Source organism: Cebus imitator, unplaced genomic scaffold, assembly GCF_001604975.1.
Source record: "Cebus imitator isolate Cc_AM_T3 unplaced genomic scaffold, Cebus_imitator-1.0 Scaffold23, whole genome shotgun sequence".
Classification (NCBI taxonomy): domain Eukaryota; kingdom Metazoa; phylum Chordata; class Mammalia; order Primates; family Cebidae; genus Cebus; species Cebus imitator.
This window is the reverse complement of record NW_016107338.1, coordinates 2,021,173-2,041,530: the sequence shown is the minus strand read 5'-3', so window position 1 is coordinate 2,041,530 and position 20,358 is coordinate 2,021,173. Positions and strand designations below refer to the sequence as shown.

At 39.2% G+C, this 20,358-nt stretch overlaps 1 long non-coding RNA gene across 1 annotated transcript in view; it reads left to right on the top strand.

Annotated features, from left to right (window-relative positions):
* The window catches only part of LOC119470137, a 61,235-nt gene that overhangs the window by 3,622 nt on the left and 37,255 nt on the right, over positions 1–20,358 (top strand). The window contains exon 2 of the long non-coding RNA XR_005199018.1: positions 11,321–11,370. This is a non-coding gene — a long non-coding RNA (uncharacterized LOC119470137). The remainder of the gene's footprint in view (positions 1–11,320; positions 11,371–20,358) is intronic.

Genomic DNA, 20,358 nt, shown 5'->3' with positions numbered 1-20,358 from the left:
ACTTGTGTTGTAGTTTTTAACACAAAAAATTAAAAAAAAAAAAAAATTAAATAGAAAAATCTTATAAGTATGTAAAGAAAATATATTTTTGTATAGCTGTACAATGTGTTTTAAGCTAAGTGTTATAAAAGACCCAAAAAGTTAAAATAATTAAAAAATTTTATAAAGTAAAATTATAGTAATCCTAAAAAAAGTTACAGTGTAGCCCAATGTACAGTGTTTATGAAGTCTACAGTAGTGTAATGTCCTAGGCCTTCATATTCTCTCAGCACTTACTCACTCACTCACTTGTACTCACTCGAACTCACTCACCCAGAACAACTTCCAGTCTTGCAAGCTCCGTTTATCCTATGGAGATGACCATTTTTTATCTTTTATACTGTATTTTTACTGTACCTTTTCTGTGCTTAGATATGTTTAAATACACAAACATTTAGTCATTGTGTTCTAATTGCCAAGTATTCAATACAGTGACATGCTGTACAGGGTTGTAGCTAGGATCCGTAGGCCATACCATACAGCCTAGGTGTGTAGCAGGGCCTACCATCGAGGTTTATATAAGGTACACCCTATGGTTCTCACAACATTGCCTGACACATTTTTCAGAATTATCCCCACTGTTAAGTGGCATATGATTGTATTTAGTTGGGTGCAGCCAATCTACAGAATTGTAAGCAATAAAACACTTGTTGTCTTAAGCTCTTGGATTTTGGGGTGATTAAGCAGCAGTAGATAACCAAAACAATGGGGTATGAGAGCCTGGGCCTACGTCACATGATATAATCTGCAGATTTTCACTCAATACCCTGATTTTAGAATGACTTCTTACTTCTCCTCTCTCTGTACTTAGATTCAGGAGGGTCTTTGGTTTGAAAATTTATTGGCTCAAATTTAAGTACTGATTGGCCTCAACATCCCATTGTAGCATTCAAGATCCCTAACTTGATATAATTCAAGCCTAAAGTTTGGCATTGTGATGACCCATAATTTCCTAGTTCAGTGTCTTGACTCCAACTAGGGAAGCTTTTCCATCAAGCCTCTCCCTCGCCTCAGACATTTTCCTTCCCAATTTTCTCTCCACAGGACATTTGCATCTTTTGAGAAAGTAGATTTAAAATTCTTTCTGCATAATATCTTCTTAGGATTGTTGCTACTCCTGCAATTTCTCCAGCAGATCTAATATGAACCTCTGTCAGATAGTCATTCTTGACTGCTAATGATTTTAATGAAGGCGGGGTTCCTAGTGTCCATTACAATTAATGAATTAATTAAAAAGAATCAATTTGAACATTCAATTAGCTGTCTCTGATGTGACCTCAATGACCTTTTCTCTAAAAACTCATGACAACTTAGGAAGACATGACAATGTTTAACATAATTGAAAGCAAGGCTGATGTACAACATATGGTCAGATTATAGGAGGAATTTGCTAAATGTGATACAGATAAAGCTGTATCACAAAACCAGAAACAAGTGACATACTCATGCTCCTCTTGAAAGAAAGCAGAATATCTCATTAATCCTGCTCTAGTTGCCTGAAGCCACTCTGAAACCAAACTAATTTAAAAACTGGGAAGCTGACCCACTACTGTGTGGGTGCTACTTATTTTGCTTTTCCATGAATGTTTCTACATTCATTTAGAGACTGTAGCTGCTGGAAAACAACAGGGTAACATGGGGTGACCCCAAAGGGGTGTTTTGCATTTGAGGAAGTGTATGACTTTCATATGCAGTTCCATGTCTGTGGGTGAGGACACAGACCTGGTAGCAACCCAGGGAATCATAGGCACAAAGTTTCAGGATGTTTCAGGTGTGGGATAAGAAAGATTCCACCATATGCTTACCTAGCTGGGATAGAAAGAAAAAAAAGAAAGACTCCACCACAGTACAGCAGCACCATATTAAAAAAAAAAAAGCCTAGAAACCAGCCCCTGGTATTTGGGCTGAGATTTCTGTGGATACAGAGCCCTCAAAAGCCCCGTTGCTATAGATACAAGAAGCGACTCGACTGGTGACAAATGGACTGTGCTGGAACCCAGGAAAATGTATATATTTTGTCTGTCACTAAAACAGAGTCTTGATGTATTTCCTTTATTTTGAAAATGAATACAAAAGGAGAACATTCAACTTGGTCTGTTAAAAAAAGGCAAAGGGCAAAGTGTAAGAAGGAAACCTCATCCTGATGACTCAGAAGTGCAGAGAGTAACTAGAAGACCATTTTAGAAAACTGTCTGGAACCCTCACTAAGTTGAAAAAAAAAAATAAAGTGGTGAATAACTAAAGAAAGCCACAAGGAGAAAAAAGACCAAGAGGTAATAAGATGAAATAAAAAGATGGCAAAATAAGATGGAAAGGGAATTTCTAAGACGTGAAAGTGTGTCAAGTTACCTATCGTGATGTAATGAGTAGCCCTAAAATGTAGTGGCTTAAAACACAGCATTTTGTTTGCTCACAATTCTGTGGGAAAGAAGTAGGACAGGGTCATTTGGGCAATTCTGCTCCCCATGGCCTTCTCCAGGGGGTGGTAGCAGTTGAGAACCGGGCTGTGGCTGGAATGTCTAAGATGGCTTCACTTGCACATCTGGCACCTGGTAGCTAGAGAATTGTGGGACCCCCTGTCTCTCATGTGACCTGAGTTTCTTTATATGGCAACTGGACCCACCAAGTGAGAAAGTAGAAACTGCCAGATCCAGGATTGGAAGTCTTCTAAAACATGAGTTTCGCTAATTCTATTGGTTAAATCAAGTCACAAGATCAGCCAAGATGAAAGGGAAGGGAAATCGTCTCCTCTCTTGGGAGGAGGTGCATATGCACACAGCTTTAGGAGGAATTGTTGGCCGCCATCTTTGTGGTCAACCTACCTGGGAATTGTAAGTTCAAAGAAGGATAAGAAAGAAACTAAAAGACTTACAATCCACACCAAAGGGTGTGAGGAGCAGAACTGACACTGGAAAACTGGAATAATTATGTGGAAGACAAACGAGTAGTTCTCCCAGAAAGTGTGAATGGAAAGAGAGATGAAATAATGAATGAGAGGGTGGAGGACAGGGAAACAAGGTCATAGTGGGACTCCCTTTTGATGTTTATGGAATCCTCCATGTTAGGTGTCTTGGTGACAGAAACTGCCTTATACATAGAATCTGAAAAGGGCAGAATCACATTTTCTCAAGCTGCTTGCTAGGGTACCAGCGCATAAACTATGCCAGCCAATCAGGCATACCCATCCAGGACTCTGAAAAGGAAGCTTGTAGTACAGAGATGAAAGAACAAGGAAGAATTCATTTTGAGATTGACAGCACGCAGTCATTTACCATTAAGTGTTATGTAATGCTGTGGTTAGCTGTAGGTTTTTCAATAGATGCCTTTTATCAAGTTGAGGTAACGTCTTTCTATTCTTAATTTGCTGAGAGTTTTATCACGAATGGATGTTAGATTTTGTCATATGCTTTATCATGGACCTAAATGTAAAACATAAAAGCATAAAACTTCTAGAAAAAAATAGAAGACCATCTTAGGATCTGGGGCTAGGAAAGGAGTTCTTAAATTCAACACCAAATCACGTCTATACAATAAAATAAAATGATAAATTTGACCTTTTCAAAATTGAAAGCCTTTTCTCTATAAAAGCCCATGAGAAGAGAAGAAATAGACAAGCTACAGACTGAGAGAAAATATTCGTGAACCTATATTTGACAAGGACTAGTATTTAGAGTATGCAAAGAACTCTCAAAACTCAACAGTAAAAAAGAATCCAATTAGCAAACGAGGAAATGGCATGAACAGACCTTTCACATGAAGAGAATATACAAATGGCAAATGAGCACATGAAATAATATTCAACATGATATTATTGATAATAGTCCCAAATTGGAAATAATTCACATGTTCTCAACTGGTGAATGCTTAAAAAAATTGTTTCACCTCCATATGTGGAATACCACTCAGCAATAAAAATGAATCAACAATTGACACAACAACTTAGATGAATTGCCAGGGAAGCATGGTGAGTGAAAAATGCCAATCCTAAAAGGTTACTACTATATGATTTCTTGTATATAATTTTCTTGAAATGACAAAATTATAGAAATGGAGAACAGATTAGTGGCTGGTAGGGGCCAGAGACAGGGTATAGGGAGTTGAGGTAGGAGGTAGATATGGCTATAGAAGAGCCACTTGAAGGGCTTTTGTGATGATGGACTTGTCCTGAATCTTTACTGTGGTGGTAAATATAATAACCTCTTTATGTGACAACATTCCATAGAGTTAAAATACACACACACATGAACACAAGAACTGGGAAAATCTGAATAAGATCAGTGAATTAGATCAATGCTAATATCAAGGTTATGACTATAGTTTTGCAAGATCCAAGTTTGTGTGAAACTGGGTAAAGGGTACATGCAGACTCTTTGTACATATTCTTACAACTACATGTACATTTACAGATATCTCAAAATAAAAAGGGAAATTAAAAGATGAAACATTTGAACATTTACAAATATTAAAATCAAAAGCTAAACAAAGATGATGTTGTAGATGGAATTTTTCCCCATTATTTTTTCAATCTGGTTATTGTTGATTGATGGGAAAGTCATTGATTAGAATATTTATTCTGTAATGGATAGATTGAAAACAGTTTTGCTTTTTCCTTTCCAATGCCTATTCTACTCTTTTTTTTTTTCTTCACTTATTGACGTCTGTGTCTGCTTAATCTTGACTTGGATTATGTTACTTGCAACCAAAAAAGCCCTGACTTATATATCTGGAAAAGAGTCTGAATAAAAATAACCAAATCCTTTTGATATTAACTGTTATATCCACATATATCCTTTTACTCATAATTTAAAGTGAAGGTATTTCCTAACATTGACCTAACCCTGCATTCCTGGAGTTAAATCTATTTGGTCATGCATTTATCTTGAAATATATTGCTGAATTCAGTTTACTGTTTATGTGTAGTTTTTGTTTCTTTAGTTGGTTTTGATACCAGAGTTTTGCTGGTTTTGTAAAATGATTTGAGATACTAATTCTTTCTCTGGGTTTTAGAACAGTTTACTAGCACAGGATTGATCTACTGCTTGAGATCTGAAATATCTTTTGTGAGTAGGTATCTATTTTTCAATTTCTTTCAAGCTTATTTCTCTATTGTCTTTCTATCTTTTCTGAAATCAATTTTGATATTGTATATTACCTGCCTCTCAGCCTCCTTGTCTCTTTTTCTCTCCCTTCTTGAAATATTCTTCCAGAAGTCATTAGGGGGGACTGAACAAGATAGGGGTCCATACAGGCTAGGTGGTGACCACAGCTCTAAGCTGGGGTGTCAGAATCTGAGTAGGGTGAAGAAGAAGCCTGCATGGGGTAGGAGGTGACATAAGAGAAAAATGCATATAAGTAAGGTGGGGTGAAGAGACTGACTCAATAAGTAAGGATATTATTAATAATGACAGCCAAGTTTCACATTGTCAGAGAAGGGAGTTACAACTATGGAAGGGGAACAAACTAGAATTAATCCTGTGTTGTTGAATTGGAATTGGGGTTACGGATGCGAACTCACTTTTTCAATACATAGAATAGATACAGAAATACATTTATGTATTTGTGCATATTTAGTTCTCTACTTCTGTATAATAAATTATCCCAAACCTTAGTGGCTTAAAACAATAGAACATATTTATTATCTCATAATTTCTGTGTAGCAGGAATCTAGGCATAGCATAGCCAGGGGCCTCAAGGTCTCTCGCAAGTCTGTCATCAAACTGTCATCAAGGGTTGTAGTCTCATCTGAAGGCTCTGTTAGCAGAGGATCTGCTTCCATACTCATTCATGTGGTTGGAAAGATTCACTCCTCACTGGCTGTTGGTTGTGAGCCTCTCCAGAAGATAGCTCTCCTGGCTTCCCTTGAGCAAGAGAGAATGCCCAAGTTGGAAGTCAATCTTTTTGTAACCTAAACTTGAAGAAGTGACATCCCATCACTCATCATATTCCGTTTTTCAGAGGTAAGTCAGTAGGACCATTCTACACTCAAGGGGAGGGGATTATATACAAACTTGAATAACAGGAGGTGGAAATCACTGGTAGCTCCTACGACAGATAGATGGATAGATAGATAGATAGATAGACGATGGATAGATTGATAGATAGATAATAGAGATAGACAGATGATAGAGATAGATGATATAGATAGATAGACAAACACAGTTTTCTCAACTCTTTACTGAAACACCCTAATAGCACTGAGCACATACAGTGCCTGAATCTTTGTTTTTAAATACCTTTATCCCTTAAAAGGAACCAGGGCTTTTGAAGGAATGGCAGATTCCAGGAATGGGGCAGAAAAAGTACACAGTGAGCTTGGAACATTGTGTTGTGCCAGAAAGTAAAGAAGTGCTCAGAGAATGATAAGTCCAGGTCAAAAGGACATAGAAACCAGATTGAAGGTACCCCCACTAGCCAAATCTGGGATAACTTGACACAATACATAAGAGTAGTAACTGATTTTCTTTAACCATTGAATAAAATAGGAATCCATGGGTCCATGCTGATATTGACAAATAAATGAATATATAAATGGGGAAAAGAGAAATCTGTCCTTGAGAGTAGGATGCCAACTGTATAGAAGGGATGATGAGTTAGAAAATCACCATTTGACAACCCCCACAGAAATATGTGACTCAGCCAAGCAACATCAATGGACGTTAAAACTGTGGATGAGGAATGAGATAGTTACATAAATCTCAAAGCACCTCCCTCCGAAGTACTTACTGATTACAAAGGGAAAAAGAGTCACTCGACAGTGGAAGGCATTCCTTTAATTAAGGGATCAAGGTCAAGTTGAAATTATGTGATCCCTGATAGGATGCATTGAGAAGCATGTGACAGAACTTGTATCTGATCATTAGCAGACATCAGACAAGCCAAATCTTCAAAAGTATAAGGTTAAGAGAGTCAAGAAAAGACTGAGGAATCATTCCAGATTGAATGAGACTACAGAGAAATGACAACAAAACGCAGCACCTGATACTGGATTAGATCTGCTTGCTTATGGATATTATTGAGACAATTGGAAAAACTTGAATGAGGTCAGTGGATTAGGTGATAGTAATATATTCATATTCTTTTCTTGATTCTGATGGTTATGTTGTGATTCTGTGGAAAGACGTCCTTGTTTTAAGAGGATACACACTCAAATATTGGGGGATGTGGAGACATCCTATTGGCAAATTGCTCTGAAATTGTTAAGGGGGAAAAGTTATTTGTACTGTTCTTAATAACTTTCAGTTTGAAATTATCTCTACATAAAAAGAGATAAAGAAAGGATACAAAACTCAACAAAGTGTGTGATCTTGACTATGTCAACAAAAACTTGCAATAAATAAAGAATAAGTGAAAGTTATTCTATCCATCAAATTGTGCGTAATGTTTTCTCCTGGTTTTTAATTCTCCTCTACAGTGATGCATGTCTCTCTCCTTCACTGTGCTGTGTGTCTGCGGCTGCTATCTCTCTCCTCTTTGATTCGCCCTGCTAGAGGCAGTTTTATGACCAACAGTGTGGGTTCTGGTAGTGGACAGATCTGAGATAAAACACTTAATTTCCAAAGCCTCACTTTTCCCATATGTGCAATAGGATTAACTATATTTCCTACTGTTTGAGGCAACCGTGAGAACTGAATGTGCCAGTGTTAAAGTGCTTATCATGTGTGATAATTTTGTGAATCAACTTGACTGTGCCCTGGGATGCCCAGATATCAATTAAACAGTATTTCTGGGTGTGCCTAATGTGGGTGTTTCCTGAGGAGATTAGCATTTGAATTGGTGGATGGGCAAAGCAGATGGCCCTCTCCAGTGTGAGAGGACAGCATTTGATGCATTGAGCGCCTGAATAGAATCAAAAGATGGAAGAAGGGGTTGAGCTGGGACATAGACCTTCTCCTGCCCGTGGTGCTCCTGGTTCTCAGTCCATCAGACAGACTAGAATCTACATCATTGACTTTCTGGCTTTCAGGCCGTAAAACTACACCACCAGCTTTCTTTGGCCTCCAGCTTGCAGACAGCAAATCCTGTGATTTCTCAACCTCCATAATTATGTGAGCAATTCAATTCTTTTCTTTTCTTTTTTTTTTTTTTTTTTAACACAAGGTCTCACTCTGTTGCCCAGGCTGCACTGGCCCAATCTCAGCTCACTGCAGCCTCAGACTCCTGGATTCAAGCAATCCTCCCACCTCACTCTCCTGAGTAGCTGAGACTACAGGCGCATGCCACTACATTCAGCAAATTAATTTTTTTTTTTTTTTGTCAAAACCAAGTCTCATTATATTGCACAGGCTGGTCTTGAACTCTTGGGCTCAAGGGATCCTTCTGCCTTGGCCTCCCCAAGTGCTGGAGTTACAGGCATTAGCCACCACATCCAGGGTGAGCCAATTCTTTAAAATAAATCTCTCTCTCTCTATGTATATATATATATATATATATATATGCACACATATGTATGTATATGTATAGATACATATTATATATATGTATATATACATACACACTATGGTGTATGGTATTATGATGTATTAGGGTTCTCCAGAGAAACAGAACTTATGTGTATATATAACACACATACATATATATACACATATACATATATAAACATATACATATACATGTATATGTATATATGTGTGTGTGTGTATATATATATAAATTAGTTCTGTTTCTTTGGAGAACCCTAATACAACACAGTACCTAGCCATTAGCTGAATGCCCAATAAATGCTATTATTATTATCCTAATTATAGTCTTTTCAAAGACCCAACTCTTAGATTTCTCAGATCTATAGTTTTTATTCTTTTTATTATTATCTAATTTATTATCTTCAAATTTTTCTTCTAACTTTTCATAGTTTTACTGACTTTGCCCTTTTACTTGCTTTATTGAGTTGAGAACTTAATTCATTTAATTTATTTCTTCTGTTTAATAAGAAAAACATAAAACTATATATATTTTGCTCTTTAGAGCTTTTATGTTCTCTTTGCTATGGCTTCCCATTGTTTTCTAAATAATGATTCATTAGTTGCAGTCTTGATTTCCTCTTTGACTCTAGGGCTATTAAAACTATTTTACACCCTTCTAGAGTGGCTTCAGTTTATTTCTTTGTTTTTCCTTTTGTTTTTAAAGTGTAGTTTAGCTGCATTGTGGTTGAGTTTGTGCATTGTACTATTCTGCATTTTAGATTTTAATGAGATTCTCCTTGTGGCCTAAGATATGATCAAATTTTGTAATTGTTTCTTGGTCATTTGAAATGAATATGCATTCCATTTCTAGGAACACATTTTGATATGAATCTATGAAGCCAAAGTTTAATAATAATTTTCAATCATTCTATATTCTTATTTAATGCCTGCCTACTTGATCTCTCAGAAATGATAAGGTATGTTTGGTGTTCTTTTATGGCTGTGGTTTTATTGAATTTCTCTTTAATACTTAACCTTTTTGGACTTGTACATTTGATGCTTTATTCAGTGTACACAGATTCATGGATCTTATATTCTCATCTGGTTTACATCACTTAGCAATATCCCTTGCAATGCTTTTTTTGTTGTGAATTGTACTGTCTTATATTAATATTGCTTTCTTTTTGTTTGTACTTGGGTAGTGGATACCCAGTAGATTGTTCACCCTTTCCCAGAAGGTGGTCTACTTTATAGGAAGCCATGGAAGACCCTCTCAAGCCACACTTGTTTGCTCCAGAGATGGGCATATGACCATGCTGGGCCAATCAGATACTCCCCGAGTGGTGGGAATTGGGACCAACAGGTTACACTTAGTTTTGCTGTTCTCTAGATTTGAGGGGATACACACTTGGGGCTGCCTGTGCTATAGCCATCTTCCTCCAGGGGAAGACAGAAAACAGAGGACATATATTGCTGCAAATGTGGAAAATGAAGGCAATGCACAAGAGACCCAGGGATGAGAGATGGGAAAGAGTCCTCACAGCATGGAGTTCCCTGTGTCATTCTAGTTCTGAGCCTCTAGAGTCAGGGAATTTCATCATTCATCTCATGATAATGCTCTCTGTTCTTCATTCTTCCTTATACTCCCCCTTGCCATTTTCCTGTCTCCTCAAGTTTACCTTGCAAGTTTTTTTTATACAGTCATGCATCACAACGACAGGGATTCATTCTGAGAAATACATCTCTAGGCAATTTTGTGATTGTGTGAACATCATGGAGGGTCCTTACACAAATCTAGATGGTATAGCCTACTACACAGCTAGGCTATATGGTATGACCTATTGCTCCCAGGGTACAAATCTCTACAGCATGTTATGTGCTGAATACTATAGGCCATTGTAGCACAGTTGTAAGTATTTGTGCATCTAAACATAGAAAAGGTACAGTGAAAATATAGTATTAAAATGTTAGGGGACCACCATTGCATATGTGGTCCTTCATTGGCCAAAATGTGGTGATGTGGTATATGACTGTATTTAAATATTAGAAAATTATACTGTCTATTTTTAGTCTACTACTTCTTCCCTTAAACAAATACACCCACATTGCATATATATATATATATATATATATATATATATATGTACTCTCTCTCTCTCTCTGTCTCTCTGTAATATATACATATATATACACACACACTACATGTATATAGTAGTATACTATATATATACTGCTCTATGTATACTCTATATATACTACATGTACATAGTAGTATACTATATATATATATAGAGAGAGAGAGAGAGAGACAGAGAGAGAGAGAGACAGACAGAGAGAGAGAGGCAGAGAGAGAGAGAGAGAGAGTATATTGTTTCTTCAACCTCAAAAGGAACATGGTATGTATTTATTTCCCCCGTGTGGGATGATTTCATGCTAATTGCCTCCCCACTTCTATTTCCCATTTTTTCTTGATATAATGATGTTTTAGATGAAGATTATTATCATGAATTTGTTTCTTACATTTATGTATCTTATTTTTCAGTAATTATTTTAGACATTTCTATTACTTTTCAAATCATGTTAATATCAATTTTTAATGTTAACTCTATTATATATCTAATTTCTACTTATTATTATCTAACTTCTACTTATGTATCTAATTTCTACTGATTTTTCCATTTTTTTCTTGCTTAGCTGGCACTGCTTTGAGCAAATATTTCTGGTTGGTTGAGGGAGTGATATACATTCTAAATGCTTACATGCTTCAAAATGTGTTAATTGCCATCACAGATGAATTATAACCTTCATGTTTCAATTGCAGTCTGTTCCCCTTGGAACTTTGTAGATATTACTATATTGGTCATATTTCTTTTTGTATTTAGGATTGTAGAGGAGAAGTCTGATTCCAATTCAGTCCTCTTCACCCTGAAAGGTAAGCCACCACCCTCCTTCCACTGTACAAATACATAAAGGATTTTAAAATTTATCCCTGACATCCTAATATTTCACCAGGAGATATTTAAGCTTGGCTTGTCATTCATTAATAATGCTTGATTTTTCCAGAGGAACTTTTGTTTCTGAGGTTGAAGATACTGTCCATCTCTCATGTTTCCTTCTTGATCCATCTGCTCCTCTTTCTCCTTCTGGAATGGCAATGAAGTTGTTTTAAAATATGGGTTTTATTATTATTCAGGTGTGGTGAGGCCAACAGATCAGGAGAAAACCACCATTGAAAAGATGGTTTATTACATACAGTTCCAAGAGTAGAAGGCATACACACCATAGGTGCAAGTGGGAGGGACTCTGGGAAGCACAAGGATCAGCTAGGAGGCAGAGGGAGTGGGGAAAATGTGGACAAGAAACCTTTACTGTAGTTTCCATGGGAAGGAATGGGTGAAGCAGGGTAGGCATGCTTAGGATAGCTAGTTTGAATAATTTCAGCAGCTCTGGGATGTAGAAGCTGTCCCTAGATGCCTGATACCTGGCTCTGGGATGATTAGAGTGGCTGGATAGTGACCCAGAGGGTGAGAAACCTGTGAGAGCCCCATAAAGGAGATAGTTAGGGGTCCAGACTCTGGATTGGTTAGTTTGCATTTGAAAGGCATGCTTACAAAGAAGTTCTTTAGTATCTCTAGAAATTGACTAGCCCTGGGAGAGGTGTTCTCTCCAGGGTCAGCAAGGCCCCAGCTTTTGAAGTACCAGAAATATAGAAAATAAAAAAGCATGATAAGTATAGAAGTAGTTATCAGAAGTCTCCTCCGAATAACTCTGCTGTATCTGTAGTTATATATGCTTGTTTCTAGTAATGATATGTTAAAGAAAATATTATTATTATAACGTATTATTTAGCTCTCCGTTTGCTTTCCATACTACCAAAGGTTTCTATATAGTCATACACCGCATAACAACATTTCATTCAACAACGGAGTGCATATATGACAGTGGTACCATAAGATTATAATGGAGCTGAAGAATTCCTATCACCTAGTGACAGTGTAGCCATCATAACATCATAGTGCAACACATTGCTAACAAACCTACTGCGCTGCCAGTCATATAAAATTATAGCATGTACAATTATGTTCAGCATATACTTGAAAATGATAGTAAATGACTGTCATTAGTATATAGATTTGCTATACCATACTTTATATAATTATTTTAGAGTGTACTCTTTCTCCTTATATGAAAAGGTTAACTGTTAAACAGCCTCAAGCAGGTCTTTCAGGAGATATTCCAGATGGGATTGTTAGCGTAGGAGATGACAGCTCCATGCATGTTACTGCCCCGGCAGACCTTGCAGTGCGAAGGTGTGGAGGTGGAAGACAGAGTTAGTGATGATCCTGACCCCGTGGAGGCCTAAGCTAATGTGTGTGTTTATATCTTAGTTTTTAACAAAAAGCTTTAAGAAGTAAAGAAGAAGTTTTAAAACTAGGAAAAAGCTTATAGAATAAGGAAATAAATAATTTTTTATAGAGCTGTATAATGTGTTTGTGTTTTAAGCTGCGTGTGTAAAGCCAAAATGTTTAAAAATTAAAACACTTACAAAGTAAAAATAATTACAGTAATTTAAGGTTAATTTGTTATTGAGGAAAGAAAAATTATTGATGTAAGTTAAGTGTTGCCTAGTTGTTTATAAAGTCTACAGTAGCATACAGTAATGTCCTAGGCCTTCACATTTACCCACCGCTCACTCACTGACTCACCCAGAGAAACTTCCAGTTCTCCAAGCTCCATTCATGGTAAGTGACCTCTGTATACCATTTTTTTTTTACCTTTTATACTACATTTTTACTGTACCTGTTCTATGTTTAGAAACACAAATACATAACCATTGTGTTCCAATTGCATACAGTATTCAGTACAGAAACATGCTGTCCAGATTTGTAGCCTGGGAGCAATAGGCCATACCATACAGCATAGCGTGTAGTAGGCTGTAACATCTAGATTTGTGTACATGCACACTAAGTACAATGTTTGCACAGTGACAAAATTGCCTAATAATGCATTTCTCAGAATGTATCACCATTGTTAAATGATGTATAACTGTATTTCATTAGTTTTATTTACTTCCAGACAACCACTTTAAAAAAATTTCAACTTTTATTTTAGATATGGGGATACATATGCAGGTTTGTTACCTGGGAATATTGTGTGAAGAGGTTTGGAGTATGGATTCCATCACCATGATAGCAGGCATAGTACTTGATAGGTAGTTTTAAACCCACCCCACTCCCTCTACCCTCTAGTAGTCCACAGTCTATTGTTCCCATATTTATGTCTATGCATTCTCAGTGCTTAGCTCCTATATAATACTTTTGGTTTTCTGTTCCTGTGTTAATTTGCTTAGAATGTGGCCTCCAGCCGCATCCATGCTGCTTCCAAGGACATGATTTCATTCTTGTTTGTGGCTGCATAGTATTCCATAGTTGTATGTACCACATTTCTTTATCAATCTACCACTGATGGGCACTTGTGTTGTTTCCATGTCTTTGCTATTGTGAGTAGTGCAGCAATGAACATACAAGTACATGCATCTTTTTGGTAGAATGATTTATTTTCTTTTGGGTATGTCCCCAGTAATGGGATTGTTGGGATGAATGATAGCTTGGTTTTAAGCTCTTCAAAAACTACTTTTTATTTAATCATTCCTTTCTATTTTTATTTCTTTTTGTTTTATTATTTTTGGCTTTTATCTTTATTATTTCCTTTTTTACTATTTCCTTTTGTTTTTTTCCCATTATTCTATTTTCAACTTTTTGAGTTGAATCCCCAATCCACTTATTTTAAACCTTTCTCAATTTCTAGTAAATATATTTAGGTTTAGTCACATCTATCTGGGTATAGCTTGACAAATTCTGATGTGCCATGCCCTTCTGCTCTTCCCTCTCATCATTGTTCAGTTCTAAAACGTTCATAATTTTTATTGAGATTTCTTCTTTAACCCATACATTGTTTGGCAGTGGGATTGTTTTACTTGTTTGCTTCCAAACAAATATATCGGGCTTTTTTTTTTTTTTTTTTTTTTTTTTTTTTTTTTTTTTTTTTTTTTTTTTTTTTTTTTTTTTTTTTTTTTTTTTTTGAAGAAGGCCTCCGTTAATGGTTTGAGTTGTATTGTGTGGTGGTCAGAACATGCGGTCTGTATCTGTATCATATTGATAAGACTTCTTTTGACAGACAGTGCAAGCCAACTATAAATGACCATATATACTTATAAGGAGTGTGTGCTTTCTGTTGAGTGCAAAGTACTATATGACTCTATTACATCAAACCTCCTATAATTTTATTGTTTAAATCTTTTTATAATATGGGAAATGTTTGACTGCATGATCTGTTTATCTCTGAGAGAGTGGCCTTTTCTGATTGTGGATTTGTCCATTTCTTTTTTGATGCTATCAATTGCATAGTTTAAGTGTCTCAGTTGAATATAAGGCATTATGGTTATGCCATTAAATTTTTAAAAATTTATTTAATTTATTCCTATTTTTTTATTTTTTTTTGAGATGGAGTCTTGTTCTGTTGCCAGGCTGGAGTGCAGTGGCGCAATCTTGTCTCACTGCAACCTCCGCCTCCTGGGTTCAAGCGACTCTTCCACCTCAACCTCCTGAGTAGCTGGGACCACAGGCATGTGCCACCACGCCCGGCTAATTTTTGTGTTTTTAGTAGAGACGGGGCATCACCATGTTGGTTAGGATGGTCTCAATCTCTTGACCTCGTGATCTGCCCACCTCAGCCTCCCAAAGTGCTGGGATTACAGGCGTGAACCACCGTGCCAGGCCTCTTATTTATTTATTTATGTTAGAGAGTGGGTCTCACTCTTCGGCCTGGGCTATAGTGCAGGGTGCCATCATAGCTCATGGTAACATTGAACTTCTGGGCCTCAGCCTCTTGAGTAGCTGGGACTACAGGCAAGTGCCACAGTGCCTGGCTAACTTTCATTTTATTTAATTTTTTTTGTAGAGATGGAGTTTTGCTATGTCGCCCAAGCTCATCTTGAACTCCTGGTCTTAAGCAATCCTTCATTTCAGCCTTCCAAAGCACTAGGGTTACAGGCATGAGCCACCCTGCCTGGCTGATTTTATTTTTTTGTTTTTAAAGTTGGAGATCCAGCTGGAGTGCAATGACTGTTTACAGACACAATTATAGCTCACTGTAACCTCAACTCCTGGGCTCAAGGGATCCTCCTGTTTCAGCCTCTTAAGTAACTGGGACTACAAATGTGTGCTACTGTGCCTGGCTGTTATACCATTTTAATGGATAACTTTATTTCCAACCTTCCTGTGTCAATTTTAGATTTTTTTTTTTCATAAATAGCATATAAGTGAATTAAAGAGGGCAAAGGTCATTATGAACTTCTGTATTTGAATAAAGATTTGACCCATTTATATCTGTTATTATGAGTATAAATATACTTTTACTTACTTTGGCAATACCATTTTTGTTCCTATTCACCATGGGTTTTCTTTGCTTATTCATTTCCCCTTCATTCTTGCCTTCTGTTGAATTGACTTTATTATTTTTTTCCTGTACATGTTTGTAAATTACACAGCTCTCTCTTATTTTTTTTGTGGATAATCTCCTTTGACAGTTCAATTTTTTTGGAGGTATTCTCCTAAATGGCATTCTCTATAGGGTAGTTTTGCAGTTGCCTTAGCCCCAGCTCCCCAGGGCTTGGAGTTGGAGATGCCGATGCCCTAAAAGTGGCATCTTCTTGGTTCATCTTGTGCCTTTCTGATTCACAACTTTGTCTTGTGGTCATCTCCATGTGGATGGAGTAGTTTTGAACTTCATATTGACATGGGGAGCAATTTCTTTCTTAGGCCCCATCTGTGTTTCTGGTCATGGGCAAGCAGTATGTTTCCAGACACATGGGTAGGTGGGTGAGTAGAGTCTGCCGCCTCCCTGGTGGGCAGGCTATGTGTTCATGGCTTCACATAGGAGCCCAGTCTTGACATAGCAGCCCTAATCCCAGTGACCCTTCTCTGTTCCCAATTCTTAGCTGTACTCCAGCTCCTGCTTTAGTTTCCTTTGCCACTATTCACATGTGAAGATCTTCCTTTCTTTATTCTCTTTAACACAGTTACGTACATATATTCTAAATTAATGACGTATCTGTCATTCCTATATGCTGGGATGGAGGAGTAAGGTTTGGGTACCTGCTTGCTCTGCTACCTGGGACCCAAAGTCCCATATTATTGATTTCCATATAAATTAGGCTGGAGTTAAATGACTGACACATATTGGAATGCTTTAGGATGAAATTCTTCATCTAGGCAGCTATCTTTCAGGAAGATGGGGCCCTGTCTTCTTCAAGCAGCCCTAAATGTGGCATCTTCTTCATTTTGTGCCTTTCTGGGTCTCTCTGGGCTCCTGAACAGCACTTGGTGCTCCCCATGGCCTCCGCTCCTCATGCATACTGGTTTGGATGGAGAGGCCTGACAGCTTCTGAAATATGCACAAGCAACTTGAAGGTCAAAAAAAGGCAACATAACAATGCAATAGCAGAAACAAAAAAGTGATGACAGAGTGGATGGGGTACAACTAAGGAAGAGCTTTTCTAGGGCTGGGTTTTGAACTCTTCTGGACATTGAACAGATAGGTTCAGATGTTCACCCGACGTAGCATTGGGCAGGCTCCAGGCTGCTGGCTGACAGGACTCCTGGCCCCCAGAACCTCCTTCTTGCCCGCAGACCTTGTCACCAGTGTGCTTAGTACTTGGGTGCTGCAGCTGACCAGGCTTTTAGGGTCCTTGCCAAGCCCCTTACGTGGTTTCCCCAAGCCTCTGTTTTGTTCCCCTACCTCCTGTTTCGAATCAAGCAAATTTATTGACTGCTTGGGGAGGCTTTCTGCTTCTTTCTCCCTTGGAAGAGCACAGTAATACTGAACATTTATTAAGCACTTGTATGTGATGCATGTCAGACAGACCGTATGCTAAGGGCTGTCTTGTTTCATCCCTTTTCACCTTTAATTAGATACTATCATGATGTGATGACTGATATCATCATTTTACAAATGAGGAAGCTGAGGCCTACAGAATTTAAGCCCTGTGCCCAAGTTTACGCATCTGGCCCATGGTAGAGTTGGGAATCAAACCCAAGTTTGTCTGATCTCAAGGGCTGGGCTGTTTCTTCCATGCTCTTCTTCTAACAGATGCAAGAGTCAAATGTGATGCTAATGGTAGCTTCCAAGCTAACTTCCAGGTTGCTTCCAAGGTAGCTTTTTCTTTCTCTCTTTTTTTTGAGACAGAGTGTCACTCTGTTACCCAGGCTACAGCATAGAATGTAGTGGCACGATCTCAGCTCACTGCAACCTCTACCTCCTGGGTTCAAGTGATTCTCCTACCTCAGCCTCCTGAGTAGCCAGGATTATAGGCATCTGTCACCATGCCCAGCTAATTTTTTGTATTTTTAGTAGAGATGGGGTTTCACCATGTTAGCCAGGCTGGTCTTGAACTCCTGACCTCAGGTGATCCACCTGCTCTGGCCTCACAAAGTGCTGAGGTTACAGATGTAGGCCACTGCACCCAGCCCACGGTAGCTTTCAAATCACTAATCTTGGCTGGGGGAAAGGGCTAGAGGGGACTTCACAATTCACTGCTTCTCTAGGAAATAGCATGGCACTTCTGAGATCTTCTGGAAGAAACTTACGCATTGTGTAGGAAGGATGATCAGACCTTTCATGCAGCTTTTGGGAAGTGGGCTGGTGCTGGGGAACTGGGAGGGGGAGATGGTCAGGTGAAGAATGAGTATAGGCTAGCCCTGCCTGGAGGGAAAGGGGAAAGTGGTAGTAACATGTCTGGGGGCCACTGCACCTGGAGGCATACCCCTATCCACACCAATCGGCTGCCATTTTAGAGAAAAGTCTCTACTCCCCATCTTCTGAGAACCAGATCCCAGCATCTGTCCCAGTTCAAATCCACCCTCAGGCCACCTTACCCAGAAGAGATTGTTTTATAGTCTAACCACTTTCTCTTTAGTTGTCTTAGAAATCCAGGATGGGGCCGCATAGAGGGCTCTGTTTATGCTAGATTGGGGAGGAGATGATCCCAGAGAAGGATTAATGCCCACACTTTTCCACATGGCCCAGACCCATTTACAGGGATTCCTTCCACGGTCCCACTACCTAATGCCTGATACTGCAATTTGTGTTCCTAGGGCTCATACGCACTGAGGATCCAGTACACTGTACATAGTGACTGCTTGGAGGAGGGACTCTGTACCTGAGTGTCTGGGCACCAGTGCCATGGGCCTGTGCAAGACGCCGATCTGCAGCTGAGAAGCCTGAGGGTGATCCAGCCCCTCCTGAGGCCAGGCTCTGACTTCTTTCATGTGAGAGTTGGGTAGCTCCGGGCTCCAGGCTGGATCTGGACTGTGTGAGAGAGGACTCCCTGGCCCAGCTCTCCTTGGCCTCAAATGGACTGCACGATTCTCCTGCAGTCTGAAAGCTCTGTATGGTGCACAGCCCCTGTAATCCTTGTCTCCCGTAGGCCCGTTTCTCTCCACCCTGCTTGGCTTCTCTGAAACATGATGGTATGACTGGTAATAATTGGCTCCCTGTTCTTTCCCTTTGTTGAATGCTTCTGGGTACATCTAGAAGAACTCACCTGCTTCCTCCTCAGGAAAGAGCAGAGAATCAGTCAGGATAGGATAAGTTGTACTGCAGCAACAAACCTAACATCTTGACGGCTTAAAACAATGGAGATTTATTTCTCACTCACACTTCCTGTCCACTGTGGGCTGGCTGGAGCCTGTTTCATGTTATCCTTATATAGGAACCAGGCTGATAGAGTAGGCTCTTTGGAACATATCTGGTGGCAGAGAGAAAGAGCTCTGGAGGGCTTTACACTGACAATGACAAGCTCCAGCCTGGAAGGGATACATACCACATGGACCAGGAAGTGTGTTCAGAAAGCAGAAGGTGGCAAAAGTCAACCACAAGAGTTGCCATGTGGCTAAGCAAGGGAGCATTTCTAGAAGGGTGAGGAGCTGCGTTTCATATTGGGTGGTCAGAGGTCAACAGACAGCTGGGGAGATGTATTCTCCTTCATTTAACACTATTGGCTCTAGAGATGGACTTCCCTGGTTTAAGTTTACATTCTACCATGAACTAGATGTGAGACTTCAGGCAAATTGCTTAGCTGCTGTAAGCCTCAGCTTCCTCATCTATTAAATGGAAGCAATACCATCCAGAGTGCCACAGCCAGTAAGTGCTAGTGGCAAGATTTCCAGCTACCTGGATCTGGGTCCACAGATTGTGTGTCTGCCAAAATCCTGTCTCCACTGGCAAAAAAAATCCTGGCTTAGTAACACTCACATGGCACAAGATGGCAGTGTAATCTCTCCCTTATCCCACTTGCCTATTCTTCCCCTTCCATCTCAAGCCCCAAATTTCTCCCTAATCATACTGGCCTTCTGGAGCTTCCCTTCAACCCCAGCTTCTGCCTGGCTGGAGGGCATGGAGCTTGCTCTCAGTGCCTCTAAAGTCATTTGCTGGGAACTGATGGCAGATTACTTCAGACCATTCAGCCTAAGTTCTCACCAGCTGCTGCCTTGGGGGCTCGGATCCTTCAGCCTCCAGTGTCGGCCAGGTTCCCAGACTCTCATTGCACTTGGGAGGGACCCTACCACATGCAAGAGGCCCTGAACCCTGGGTGGCATCTTGAGCTCCAGGCTGTGATTGGGAGCGCTCTGGGGAGTCCACTCTGTGGAAAGGAGAGAAGGGTTACAGAATCCCTCCAAACAAGGCAAAACAAAGCCATTTATCTTGGGGCATTAGTCACTGAGCTGCTGACACAGGAAAACATGCTGTACTCTTGGCAATCATCATTTACATTAAAACAGGATGATTTGTGGAGTTGGAGGCCCGGGACCCTTCCAGACTTCCCCACCCACCTCAGTCTGTCCCTGCAAGTGCCAGAGGG